The sequence below is a fragment of the Pleurodeles waltl genome, chromosome 2_2 (assembly GCF_031143425.1).
Source record: "Pleurodeles waltl isolate 20211129_DDA chromosome 2_2, aPleWal1.hap1.20221129, whole genome shotgun sequence".
Taxonomy (NCBI): domain Eukaryota; kingdom Metazoa; phylum Chordata; class Amphibia; order Caudata; family Salamandridae; genus Pleurodeles; species Pleurodeles waltl.
The window spans coordinates 981358772-981372401 of NC_090439.1; positions in this window are offsets into that span (position 1 = coordinate 981358772).

Below are 13630 nucleotides of genomic sequence, written 5' to 3' on the forward strand. Positions count from 1 at the left end.
GAAAGGCATCCACTTGAGAGACTGTGGCTTTGCACTCCCTAGGATGGAACAGTGGGCAACCCTGTCGCGCCGTGGCGGTCCGCGGCGTCTCCTGGCCGGGCCGCAGGGGGAGCCGCGGCCGGTGTTGTGTGTCGCGGAGCACGCGGCAGCCCCTTTTTCTTCGGCCGCGCGCTGTCCTTTTTGCCGCGGCAAAGCCTGAGGCCCAGAATTGGGCATCGGTCCTCGCCGCACACAGCGTGCGGCGCGGGTGTTCTCATGGGGTGTCTGCGCCCCCTGTAGCATCACACTTATCGGGTGCCCCAATTCAGGGCATTCCTTTCCTCCTTCACGATTCCTGGAGCCATGCCTTCTCCTTTCCAGCACACCTTGCACCTCCCTTTTCCTTGCATACGTCTGTTCCCTTTTTACTATGGTGCCTTTTCCTATGTATTGCTATAACCCCTTCTCAATCCAAAATGGTGGTGTTACTTCTTCCTGTCTATCACTTCCTGTCTAGGGGCATATAAGGGGAATCAATTATTCTTCTCATTGCGTTGCAACACTTCTGTTGTGGTGGTCACGCTCTGGCTGGTCTTCGCTTGGACTCCAGTTGTTCCTGTTTTCTTTTCTTTGCTTTCCAGTATTTCCAGGCTTCTGAGTGCTAATTCCTTGTGTCCTCCTTCTGTTCCAGGGAGTTCCTGTTGGAGGTTTTTTCCCTTGGGCTTTTTCCTCTGAGATTCCTTCTGGAGGGCACGGACTGTGGTGGCGTACTATTGTCAACAGCACCGTGGCTACCGGAAGGGGTCGCCCCTACCTCGGTCAGAGTAGGACTTGCAGGAACCGGGGCCACACACCATCCCTCTCTGATACAGACGGTAAGCCCAGGGTGAATCGTGACAGATTGCAATGCCCAAAACTTCAGTCGTGGTCCGGAACCATGGAGAATCCTGTGATGAGTACGGAACCAACAAGCCAAACGTTGCTTTAGACTATCCAACACCAACCCAAGAACTCCAACAGCTACGAACCGAAAATGCGGCTTTCCGACAAGCCCTAGCCTCTAGGGCCACTGATGTCCCTACTACCTCTGCGACCACACCTCGCTTCTCTGGGGATCCTAATAAATTGCCAGAATTCCTAGATGCCTTGACAGTCTACTTCGCATTCCGTCCTTCACAGTTCATGCAAGATAAGACTAAGGTCGGATATTTGATCAGCGCTCTATCTGGTCCGGCCTTAGCCTGGGCAACCCCCTTGGTGATAGGCAATGATTCCAGCCTGTCTAACTATTCAGCCTTTATCGCTGCCTTTAAACAAATGTTGGAGCGTCCTGGACTTGAATCCCCGGCAGAAGAAGCTCTATGCGATATTGAACAAGGAAGTCAGGATGTTCTACAATACATCACACGGTTTAGACAATTGGCAGCTGAAACCTCTTGGGTGGAGCGTACCTTGGTGACCCTTTTTTGAAGAGGTCTTAGGGATGAACCAAAAGATGAACTGGTGCACTCCGCCACAGTGGAGGATCTCAAGGGTTTAATGGATTTGACACTTTCAATAGAATATCGTCTAAATGAGCGAAGAATGGAGATGAAAAAGAATCGTATACCATCACATACAGTGACCTCCCGCGCCGTTCTTCATCATTCTGAGGAGACTCGTTCTGAACCTAAATAGCCTACTAATGAGGAACCTATGCAAATCGATATGGCGCGTGGGCCGTTATCAACTAGTGAGCGTGAAAACAGGCGACGGAAAGGACTTTGCCTTTACTGTGGTGCTTCTGGTCACCTACTCCGTACCTGTCCCATCCGTCCAGCAAAGCCCTTGGGAAACGCCAGCTGCCGTCCTCTGTGAGAAGGGTGAGGACGGGATATTCCGCGATACCTTCCATCTGTTCTTCCAGAGAAGAATTAACCGTCCTTTTCCTCTTACCCGTCACTTTACAATTAGCAGATGGCCGTGAAGAAAGAGCACTGGCCTTGTTGGATTGTGGAGCCAGTGGTATCTACCTAGACGAAACATGGGCCATGGAAAGACAGATTCCTCAGACACCCAAGGACATACCAGAGCAAGTCCACACGGTGGATGGTTCCCCCCTAGCCTCGGACCTGTCAGGCATACCACTCCTACGTTATGTTTGCATTTGGGGAAACATCAAGAAAACATTTCCTTTTACTTGATATCCTCTCCGCATCACGTAATGATTCTGGGTATTCCATGGCTAACCCGGCATAATCCCTATATTAATTGGGAAACTAGAACCATTTCTCTTTCCTCCCACTTTTGCCAACAGCATTGTTATTTGGCAGGAACTTATTGGTCCCTGAAGAGTATCTTACTAACACCACCTAAAATAGGATGTTCCATCAACTTTCTACAAGGAGTACCCAGACATTATCTGGAATATGCAGATGTATTCCAGAAACCAGAAAAGCCTGTACTGCCACATCATAGAGAATACGATTGCGCCATTCCTCTGGAATCAGACGCCGTGGTTCCTTTTGGGCGAATGTATTCGCTAACCGAGCCTGAGAAAAAGATCCTCAAGGAATATCTAGAGGTAAATGTACAAAGTGGTCTGATTGCCCCTTCCTCTTCACCTGCAGGGGCTCCCCTCTTTTTCGTACCAAAGAAGATGAAAGATTTACGTCCTTGCATAGACTTTCGCAGATTGAATAAAATCACTACTAAGGACCGCTACCCTCTGCCTCTTATCAAGGATATCTTAGAAGCCATCAGAGGGGCGAAGAGATTCACCAAGTTAGATCTTAGGGGAGCATACCATCTTTTAAGGATAAAAGAAGGTGATGAATGGAGGACGGCATTCAGAACACCTTTTGGCCATTATGAGTATCGAGTAATGCCCTTTGGACTAACCAATGCTCCCTCCATCTTTCAGAGATTTATGGACACTGTTTTTTCTGATCTCCTACACCAGACAATGGTCGTCTATCTGGATGACATTCTGATATTCTCTGTTCACCCAGAACAACACACTAAACATGTGCTCCAAGTATTAGAAAGGCTTAGACAACATTATCTATTCTGCAAGCCAGAAAAATGCGAATTTGAGCAAACTGAAGTAAAATACTTGGGGTATTGCATCATTCAAGTACGTGTCGCCATGGATTCAGACAAGATCCAAGCCATTCTGAATTGGCCATCCCCCTCCTCCGTCAAGGAAACTCAGGGGGTCATTCTGACTTTGGCGGGCGGCGGACGCCGCCCGCCAAAGTAACCCCGTCGAAAGACCGCGGGGGTCATTTCGACTTTTCCGCTGGGCCGGCGGGCGACCGCCAAAAGGGCGCCCGCCGGCCCAGCGGAAAAGACCCTGCAACAATGAAGCCGGCTCCGAATCGAGCCGGCTGAGTTGCAGGGGTGCGACGGGTGCAGTTGCACCCGTCGCGATTTTCACTGTCTGCAAAGCAGACAGTGAAAATCTTTATGGGGCCCTGTTAGGGGGACCCTACACTGCCCATGCCAGTGGCATGGGCAGTACAGGGGCCCCCAGGGGCCCCACGACACCCGTTCCCACCATCCTGTTTCTGGCGGTGTAAACCGCCAGAAACAGGCTGGCGGGAAGGGGGTCGGAATCCCCATTCTCCGGGCCAGGGGAAATCTGTCGGGAAACCGCCGGATCCCCTTTTCTGACCGCGGCGGTAAAGCCCTGGAAGCACCGCCAGCCTGTTGGCGGTGCTTCCGTGTCCCTCCACCCTGGCGGTCCATGACCGCCAGGGTTGGAATGAGGGCCTCAGTGTTTTCTAGAACTGGCCAATTTCTATTGTCAGTTTATAGCCGACTTTGCCCAGCGAACCAGTTATATTACGCAAACCCTTAAGAAGGAAAATCTACGGAAGGGTTTTTGTTGGACCAGAGACGCAGAATCCGCATTTCAAGAGTTAAAACACACCTTCATTCAAGCTCCCATTATACGGCATCCAGACACAACCAAACAGTTCATTGTTGTTACAGATGCCTCAGAAAGAGCAATCAGGGCTGCCTTACTGCAAAAACAAGATGATGATGGGTTAGAGCACCCCGTATTCTACCTTTCACACATACTATCTGACTACGAACGTAACTATTCGGCTTTAGAACGAGAACTACTCGCCTTGAAGACAGCTTGCACTGAATGGAGACACTTTCTTATGGGATCGAAAGAACCTTTTGAGGCACGGACAGATCATCAGAATTTACAGTGTTTGAGAAACTTTTGAGGCACGGACAGATCATCAGAATTTACAGTGTTTGAGAAACTTTCAATGCCAAAATAGTCGGCAGACTCGATGGGCTTTCTTTTTTAGCCAATACGATTTCTACATCACATATATCCCTGGTTCCCAAAATATTTTGGCAGATGCCCTGTCACGCCGCTATCCTGAGTGTAGTGATTCTCCTGTGCAAAATCTATTTGAAAATAATAGGATCATTGGGTTGGTACAATCATTCCTTGACAAAGTGAAAACTGAGTATTTCAACCTTGAAACAACTGAGATGAACAATTTACGACCACAGCTCCATAAAGATCAGGATTACTACCATCATAAAAAGGCATTGTTCCTACCTACTAAAACAGTCCAAACAGAGGCTCGGCGAATGTGCCACGATTCCCCCATCGCAGGTCATCGTGGTATGAAGGCTACCCAAGATCTCCTGCTTTGCTCGTTTTGGTGGCCCACACTTAAAACAGACACTGAAAACTATGTGACTTCTTGTCCCATCTGTGCACAAGTAAAAACACCTCTTAATAAACCAGTGGGATTACTCCGTCCTTTACCTGTTCCACCAGGTCCGTGGCACACTATATTCACTGATTTTATGTGCTCTTTGCCTCCTTCAGTTGGGAATCTGGTAATAATGGTAACGATTGACTCCTTCACGAAAATGGCACATTTCACGCCATTAAGGAAACTACCTACGGCAAAAGAACTAAGTCAAATCTTTATTCAGGAGATCTTTCGGCTTCATGGCCTGCGCAAGTCATTATCTCTGACCGGGGTCCCCAATACATCTCACGTTTTTGGAGACAATTTTGTAAGGCACTAAGAATAGAGTAGCTCTATCATCTGGTTTCCATCCCCAAACTAATGGACAGACAGAAGGTCTGAATCAAGGCCCTGAGCAATACCTATGTAGTTTTTGCAATGCTACGCAAAGCAATTGGTCTAGGTACCTACCTCTTGCCGAATTATCATACAACAATTCGGTACACAGTGCCTCGAAAGTCTCTCCTTTTTATTGTTCTTATGGATTCCATCCAAAAGCCTTTCCTATTCCTCTTAAAGAAACATCTACTCTCCCTGCCATTACTTCATATGTCCGGCAACTACGGGGTATCCAATGTGTCATACATTCAAATCTTTTAGCCACAAAAACACGCATGAAAAGAATGGCTGACAAGAAATGTTGTGAGGCCCCGCCTTATCAGATCAACGATAAAGTCTGGCTTTCCTCTAAATTCTTACCTCTTCAATTAACCCAAAATAAGTTCAAACCTCTGTATTATGGTCCATTTCTGATTCTTCAAAAGATCAATCCCGTTTCTGTTCGTCTTCGTTTGCCTCAGACTTGGAAAATGCATCCTGTGTTCCATGTATCTCAGCTTAAACCCTATGTCCCTGATCCTTTTCGCAGACAATTCACCTGTCCTCCTCTTCAACTGGTTGACAATGTGCCTGAATACGAGGTCCAGGAAATCTGTGACTCTCGAGTCTTCCGTGGTCGTCTCCAATACCTCATTCATTGGAAGGGCTATCCTATGCGTGGATGCTCCTGGGAACACGCATCTTCGGTTCATGCCCCTCTTCTGATCCGTTGTTTTTTCTGTCTTTTCCCTCACAAACCTGGGGCCTCGGGAGTGAGGGGGAACCCACTGTTGCGCCGCAGTGGTCCGCGGCGTCTCCTGGCCGGGCCGCGGGGGGAGCCGCGGCCTCTGTTGGGGGTCGGGTACATGCGGCGGCCCCTTTTTCCGGCCGCGCGCCGCGGTAGGAACCGCGGCCAGTGTTAGGGGTCGCGGGGCCCACTGCGGCCCTTTTCTTCTGCCCTGCGCTGTCCTTTTTGCCGCGGCGAGGCCTGAGGCCCAGAATTGGGCGTTGGTCTTCGCTGCGCACAGCGCGCGACACAGGTGTTATCATGGGGTGTCTGCGCCCCCACCCCCTAGCATCACACTTACCGGGTGCCCCAATTCAGGGCCTTCCTTTCCTTCTTCACGATTCCTGGAGCCATGCCTTCTCCTTCCTAGCACACCTTGCACCTCCCTTTTCCCTGCATGCATCTGTTCCCTTTTTACTATGGTGCCTTTTCCTATCTATTGCTATAACCCCTTCCCAATCCAAAATGGTGGTGTTACTTCTTCCTGTCTATCACTTCCTGTCTAGGGGTATATAAGGGAAATCAATTCTTCTTCTCATTGCGTTGCAACACTTCTGCTGTGGTGGTCATGCTCTGGCTGGTCTTCGCTTGGACTCCAGTTGTTCCTGTTTTTTTTTTCCTCTGCTTTCCAGTATTTCCAGGCTTCTGAGTGCTAATTCCTTGTGTCCTCCTTCTGTTCTAGGGAGTTCCTTTTGGAGGTTTTTTCCCTCTGGGGTTTTTCCTCTGAGACTCCTTCTGGAGGGCACGGACTGTGGTGGCGTACTATTGTCAACAGCACAGTGGCTACCGGAAGGGGTCGCCACTACCTCGGTCAGAGTAGGACTTGCAGGAACCGGGGCTGCACACCATCCCTCTCTGATACAGACGGTAAGCCCAGGGTGAATCGTGACAAACCCACCCACTGTAGAGACTTGAGAGACTGTGGCTTTGCACTCCCCAGGATGGAACAGTGGGCAACCCACCCACTGTAGAGACTTGAGAGACTGTGGCTTTGCACTCCCCAGGATTGAACAGTGGGCAAAAAACCCACTGTAGAGACTTGAGAGACTGTGGCTTTGCACTCCCCAGGATGGAACAGTGGGCAAACCACCCACTGTAGAGACTTGAGAGACTGTGGATTTGCACTCCCCAGGATTGAACAGTGGGCAACCCACCCACTGTAGAGACTTGAGAGACTGTGGCTTTGCACTCCCCAGGATGGAACAGTGGACATGTGGCCCCCTCGTGGATTTGGCGTCGTGCACTCAACCGGCTGAAGTGCCCCCCCCTTTCCCTTCCCACTGAGGTGCCTGTTTTATTGCTATCTGATGCACCTGCAGTGTTCTCTCCGTCATGTTCGGGGATTGAGTGTGGGCCTCTCCCATACCGTGTGGGCCCAGTGTTCCACGGACTTCAATGGAGCACTACCTGGACTACTATTCTTGGTAGATATTTTGTTTATAGTGTATATATATATTTTTGCATACTGGATTTTAATATATTACAATGGTTACACTAATTTTCTTTGGTCTTTGCATTCTTCCGGGGGGGTTGCGGGGTGTAACTGTAATGTATCATGCTGTATTAGTGTGTGTGTGTTGTCATGGGTGAGGGTGGGGGTGTTGCGTATTGCGTGTGGTGTCTCTGTTTTTTGCCTCCCCCCACCCCTGTGTCGTAGGTGCAGTACTCACTGTGGTCTTCGCCGCCAGCGTTCGTGCTCCTGGTAGAGGAGCAAGAAGATGAGGGCTGGCAGGATCTGGAGCTCGGGTTCCATGGCGTCCTGATTCCTCTTGGGGTGTGTAGAGGTGAGCGCTTTTCTTCGAAGTCCTGTTTCCGCTGTGTTTTTGTTCACGGTGAATCCGCCCCGGAAAAGGTGGCGGATTGGTAGGTTGTGATACTGTGGGCGGTACATTGTCCTCCTCCTGCGTGTTGGCGGTGACCGCCAAGCTGTTTGTTTGTACCGCCGTGGCGGTCTGAGTGTTAAAGTGGCTGTCTTTGTTGGCGGTTTCCGCCACGGTCATGATTCCATTTTTTTTCCACCGGCCTGTTTGCGTTTTTACCGCCGCTTTAACACCGACCGCCAGGGTTGTAATGACTACCAAGTTGTTTTTTCCAGGCTCGATGCATTTTGGGAGCAGGTTGTCCTTTGTCAGAGGTAACTATTATACTCAGTATGCACATTCCTTATCTAAGTCTTAGCTGGATTCCACTTGCAGGATAGTGCTGGCACCATACCAAGAGGAATTGACATGGGGATGTGAATAGAATTTTTTCCCTTTAAACTTGCCTCTAGTTCATACAGGGTCGATAGATGAAGAGCACATCACCATTGTTTTACCTGATAGGATGCTGACTTGGCAAGCTTAGTTGACTGATTGAGTTTCTCTGTAAAGGTCTCATCTTCAATGAGGCCTGTGTGCTCGTTGTGACTTTATGTGTGTAACTCTATCGTCAGCTCTTCAGTTGCTCCCAGGAGGCTGGCAATCCCAGCCCTTTGTGACTTTCTTATTGATAGTAGACCACTGGGAGATGCTGATACCTATGATATTGTTACCATCACGATTCCTTTGATTCAACTCATCTGGAAACTGGGTTTCCGCAGGTGACTGCTGCTTCTCTACTGTTCATGTAAAGCAAAGACACAAGAGTAAACCAACTAGCAGTCAAAAACTTAAATGAATGAGAGTTGGTGCTTGCCTATCAAGACAAAAGAAGTAATTTAGGTGTATGAGAAATAAGTACTGCACTGCAAAGATCATCCAAAAAGTGGTCTATATTGATGGGTCAAACATCTATGCATCAGAAAACCAGAACTACATCTCACTTTGGTAAGTACAAGCAATCACTGAGGCATCAACCAAACATGCAGACAATGAATAGCACTCATACAGCACAATATCGGTATTCACTGGCTGGCCATACGGTATGGATCAGAGTTCTGGCCAAGTGTCCAGGTGGTTACACTACCTAGTCAAACAAATCTATGACAAAGAGAGCAAGATAATACCGGAAGCATGTCTTCTTCAAGTGTGGAACAGTTGCCTTGCTGTTGTCGAAGCTACAACGCAATAGATGTGTAACCCTGAGAAGAGTCAAACTATCAAATATACATTAGATGGGACATCCAATAACAGTGTTTAATGTCAGGTTGGGTGAATGCAAGTGTTACAGAGTAGTTCTGAAGAGAAGTATCACAGTGGGATAAAACTATGGATAAAAAATCCCTTAAAAATAGAAGAAACATAAAAGAGTAGTCACAAAGGTACCAGTGGTTATGCACTTTATTTGTAAAAGGACCCTCAATCACGACATCACCTCCGGAGGAATTTGAGAATGTATTTTTCGTTGCCTATCCTACGAGGACATTTGTAAGCACAGAATATGTGCCCCAGAGATGAGAATGGTCCCCTGGAGGATGGTTCCTTGACGTGGCACAGGAAAGTTAAAGATAATTTTTCTGGATACATTGTGAGATTTTGGGTGGGAGTGGCAATAACACTCAATTTCCCTGAAATGTATTGTCAGACATACTCTTCTTTTGCTAGACAGTGCTAGTGTTATGTTTTTGTATCTACCAAAACAAGTCTGTTCCCTAAACTACAAACATTACCAGAAAATGCACTGATGTGCTGCTGTGAATGATGCTGTTCACATCCGCGCGCATCATTAAATTCACGTTTTGAATTCCCGTCCGGGAGATTAATTTCAAACTCTACAGCAGAATACTTACTTTCCCACAATGTGAAAGTAAAATGAAAACTTTCAGAATAAAGGAGAATAATCCTTCTGAGATCAAGGAAATAGAAGAGATGTACATATTATGACTTAACTTATCACCAAATGAGGCATGGAATAAAAAAGACTTCCCATGAAACATCCTAGAAACTGCAGTGATTTCTGTCTTGACAGCTGGACTAATTTATGTAATCTGAGTGTGTTCTTTGCGAGGATCTGTATGATTTGGTACAACAGTAGATTGCTTTGTTAATTACCTATTAAGAAATACACAACAGACGAAGTTAATTAGAAACGCTGGTTTGTTGCCACCGAAGCCATCATCACGAGTTTCCTTGTACAAGGTTATCCTGCTTTTCAAAAGTGACAATAGTGCGGTCTCATTAACTTCAAGGGTACCCAGTTAATGATAAGAACGGGCTGTACGCTGAGAATACCCAATTATGTGGAACTACTGGGCGAATTGGTAATTCTGGGTCAGATTTCCTAGATAATTCTTCATTCTCCATGCATGGTAGTTCCACAGAAGTTAGAATTGTTAGTGAAGTCGTTAATAAGATGACAAAGGTGCATCTCGAGCTCTGATTCTTTTGTTGAAGCCACGCAATATTAACGGAGGGACTGTGCTTCAAACATGTTGTAACTGCTCTAGTTTGCATTGCCTCACTATAGATGGTGTTCTCAGAAAATAAAGTCAATCCATCTGACAGCCTATCTCATTAGGGAGCAAGGCAATCAGTCACGCTGTGCTTGACATTACATAGCATGTCTTCAAAACCTGCCTTCAGAAACTTGAAATATTTCTATCATGTGCATAAATATCACAGCTTCATTTGCTGTGGGCGTGGTGGAAGTACATTGGGAGATGAGGATGAGGATTGTCCCTATTTCCTCTTTCTTTCCACATCTCTTTGCTGCCAGTTGTTGAAAGTGGTGTATAGTAATGGAGCCGGGGGACCTGGGGGAATCCACTGCATATCCATGAATCGTAATGACACCATATCATAGAACGTCATTACAACCTTCTCCTAAATTCAGCTTTATCCATGTCAGGGGCTCGACAATTAGCTGGTTTCTTCTTCAAGGGCTTGTTCTGCCAGAAGTAAGGGTGGCCACTACAGTAGCGACAGTGCAGTCAACACTGGGAAGTGCCCCTCAGATAGTGCCCACAGGAAGGAGTCTAACTGAGGGAAAAGCCAGTGGGCAACTAACCTCCGGAAGGTTACAGAAACCTTGGCTTTAACACTGGAGACAGTAGAAGGTGACTGAAAACTCACTGGTTCAGAAGGAATAGGATGCTGGAACAACCAGAATACCTGGAAAAAACTGGATCATAAGAAACCAGAGAACAAGATGAAAGAACCTGCAACCCACGCAAGGACCGAAAAACTCCTTTTATAGGGGGTAGACATAAAGCTATCGCAAAATTCCTTATTCTTCGTCTTAGTTTGTAAAGGCTGTCTTACCCTGTACTGATGACTGATAACTGGCACCAGAAAAGTCCTTCCCAGAGGCACTTTCTGTGCAATTCTGGGAAGAAGGGCAATGAGGAAAGAGTTTTTGTCTGTGGCACTGAGTAAGTTGCAATCAAGAGGCTGCCAGTGGGAAGAAGACCGAGAGGCAGGCCTGCTTCAGTGAGCCAGCAGAGGTGTGACAAGTGGAGCTTTGCCACACTGCATAATGCTAATGCCACTCTGCCTGTCCCTACCATGAAGAACCTTCCCTTCATTCCTCCCACCCATGTCAGAGCTAATACTTCTGTAAATGGGAGAGGTGTGCAGGCCGTGGTGGCAGCAGTGGCAAGATTCTTCCTCACATATTCTTAAGAATCCTTTGCACTGCTGACCAGCATCTACTCCTGTTCAGGATTTATGAAAAGCGCTGAAAGCCACTTCAGGACTATGGAGTCATCTCCTGCCCGTTGTTGCCCAGGGAAATAGGGGCCATGAATATTGCACTCTAATTTTAAGGTGTTCCATTTCTAGGTGTTGATTTAACACTACAGCTTTCTTAACGTACCTGGGAGCCTCATGAGCTTTGCGGCTGCCCCTTTCATCCATTGGCTTTTTTTTAACTAGGCTCCTTCAGTCATTGATTTGAGAATTTGTCATTAAACTCTTGGCTTTACCTAGAGGATTAAAGTTCACTGTCATCTAATGCTATTGGTTATTTGGGTGTATCATTACATCACCAATGCAATACATGGATTTCAATTTCACTTTCATGGATTTTATATCTCTTTGCCTCTCCCTCCATTGCCTCCTTGTTGCAAATGCATGCCTAAAGGCACTCCAGTGTATTCCTGTCTTTAGCACATTAAACACAGACATAGTTGCTTTGCCACTGCTTGTTTGCTTTGAGTAGACTCATGGAATGTGCCAAGAAGCAATGTGGTTCATGCAGAGTGTGTGTTATAAGATTTAAGAAAATGAATACCTCTCCACTAAAGTCCAGTTCCTCTGAAGGAGTAAAACTGTCATTTTCAAGAGGTTAATGGGAGAAAGAGTAAAGTGCACCAAACATAACAAACGTTTATGCCATACACAGGAAAATGTAAGTCCTACAAAACATGTGGTTGTTGGCCACCTTAGTGGAATATTGCCATGCAGAGCCCCACCCTTTTCAACATCTACATGGCACGCTCGCAAATATCATCAGAAACCATGGGCTCAACATCCTCTCCTATGACAACAACGCCCAGCTTATCCTCTCCCTCACTGACAAACCTACAGCCCCAAAGAGCAACTTTTTCAATGGGATGAAGGCAGTTGTTGCCTGGATGAAGGACAGCTGCCTCAAATTGAACCCCAACAAAACTGAAGTCCTCATCCTGGGCTCCACCCCTCCACCTGGGACGACTTCTGGTGGCCTGCATTGCTCGGAACCCTCCCACACCCATCCACCACATACATAACTTCAGAGTCTCCTCGATGGCTCGTTCTCAATTAACTGTCAAATCCACGCCGTCTCATCCTCCTGCTTCCACATGCTCTGCCTACTTTGAAATATTTTCAAATGGATCCCCACCAAGTCCAGGACAACGGCTACCCAGGCGCTTGCCAGCAGAAAGCTCGACTACAGCAATGCACTCTATGCTTGCACCACCCAAAAACTCCAAAAGAAGTTGCAGATTCATCCTGAACATCCCGCACTGCAGCCACATCACCGGTCACCTTAGAGACTGTTACTGGCTCCCAATCAACAAAAGAATCACCTTCAAGCTCCTCATGCACAGCTACAAGGCCCTCCACAACATCATACCCACATACCTCAACCACCGCCTGTCATTCTACACACCAGCCAGACATTTCCGCTCTGCACAACTGGCCCTGTCCACCTTCCCAAGGATGTGCAACAGCACTACTGGAGTAAGATCCTTCTCCTACCTCGCTGCTCAGACCTGGAACGCTCTACCGCTATATCTCAGGCAATCACCCTCACTGCCTCAATTCAAGAAGACCTCAAGACATGGCTCTTTGACTGAACTGCAACATCGCCCTCCCCTAGCGCCTTGAGACCCTAATGGGTGATTAGACGTGCTTTACAAGTACAGACCAGCGGTTACCAGGGAGCACAACAATCACAATAGGAGAATAGTAGTATTTATTGGATAGGTGAGGTTTTGGACTCAAGCAGTAAGGATGCTGTGTATGAATTTATAAAGTTCTTCATAAATAAAAGCCATTTAAACATTTTACAAAGGGAGTATTCAGGTGAGTTAATTCCACCTTTAGTTGACAGTCAACGCAGTGCTGCCGCCACCCCAAGTGCAAGGTCCACAACTGACTAACACAGAACCAAACAATAAAATGTTCTTACATTTTACCATCATAGAGCCAGAAGTGAACATTGCTGCCTTGTATACTGTGGCATTTGTTGTGCATATGTGAATGTATAGAAGCCTAATAATAAATAAAACTGATCCTAGTATGCAGTAAAGTTCAAAGCAGTACACTTATGAAACACAGTGGCGTGGGACAGCCTCTGTAGGTGGTTGTCTCAAAGCACAACAATTCATGTTGTTTTCTATAGTTTGCGGCACATCTTGTTTACTTATTACAAC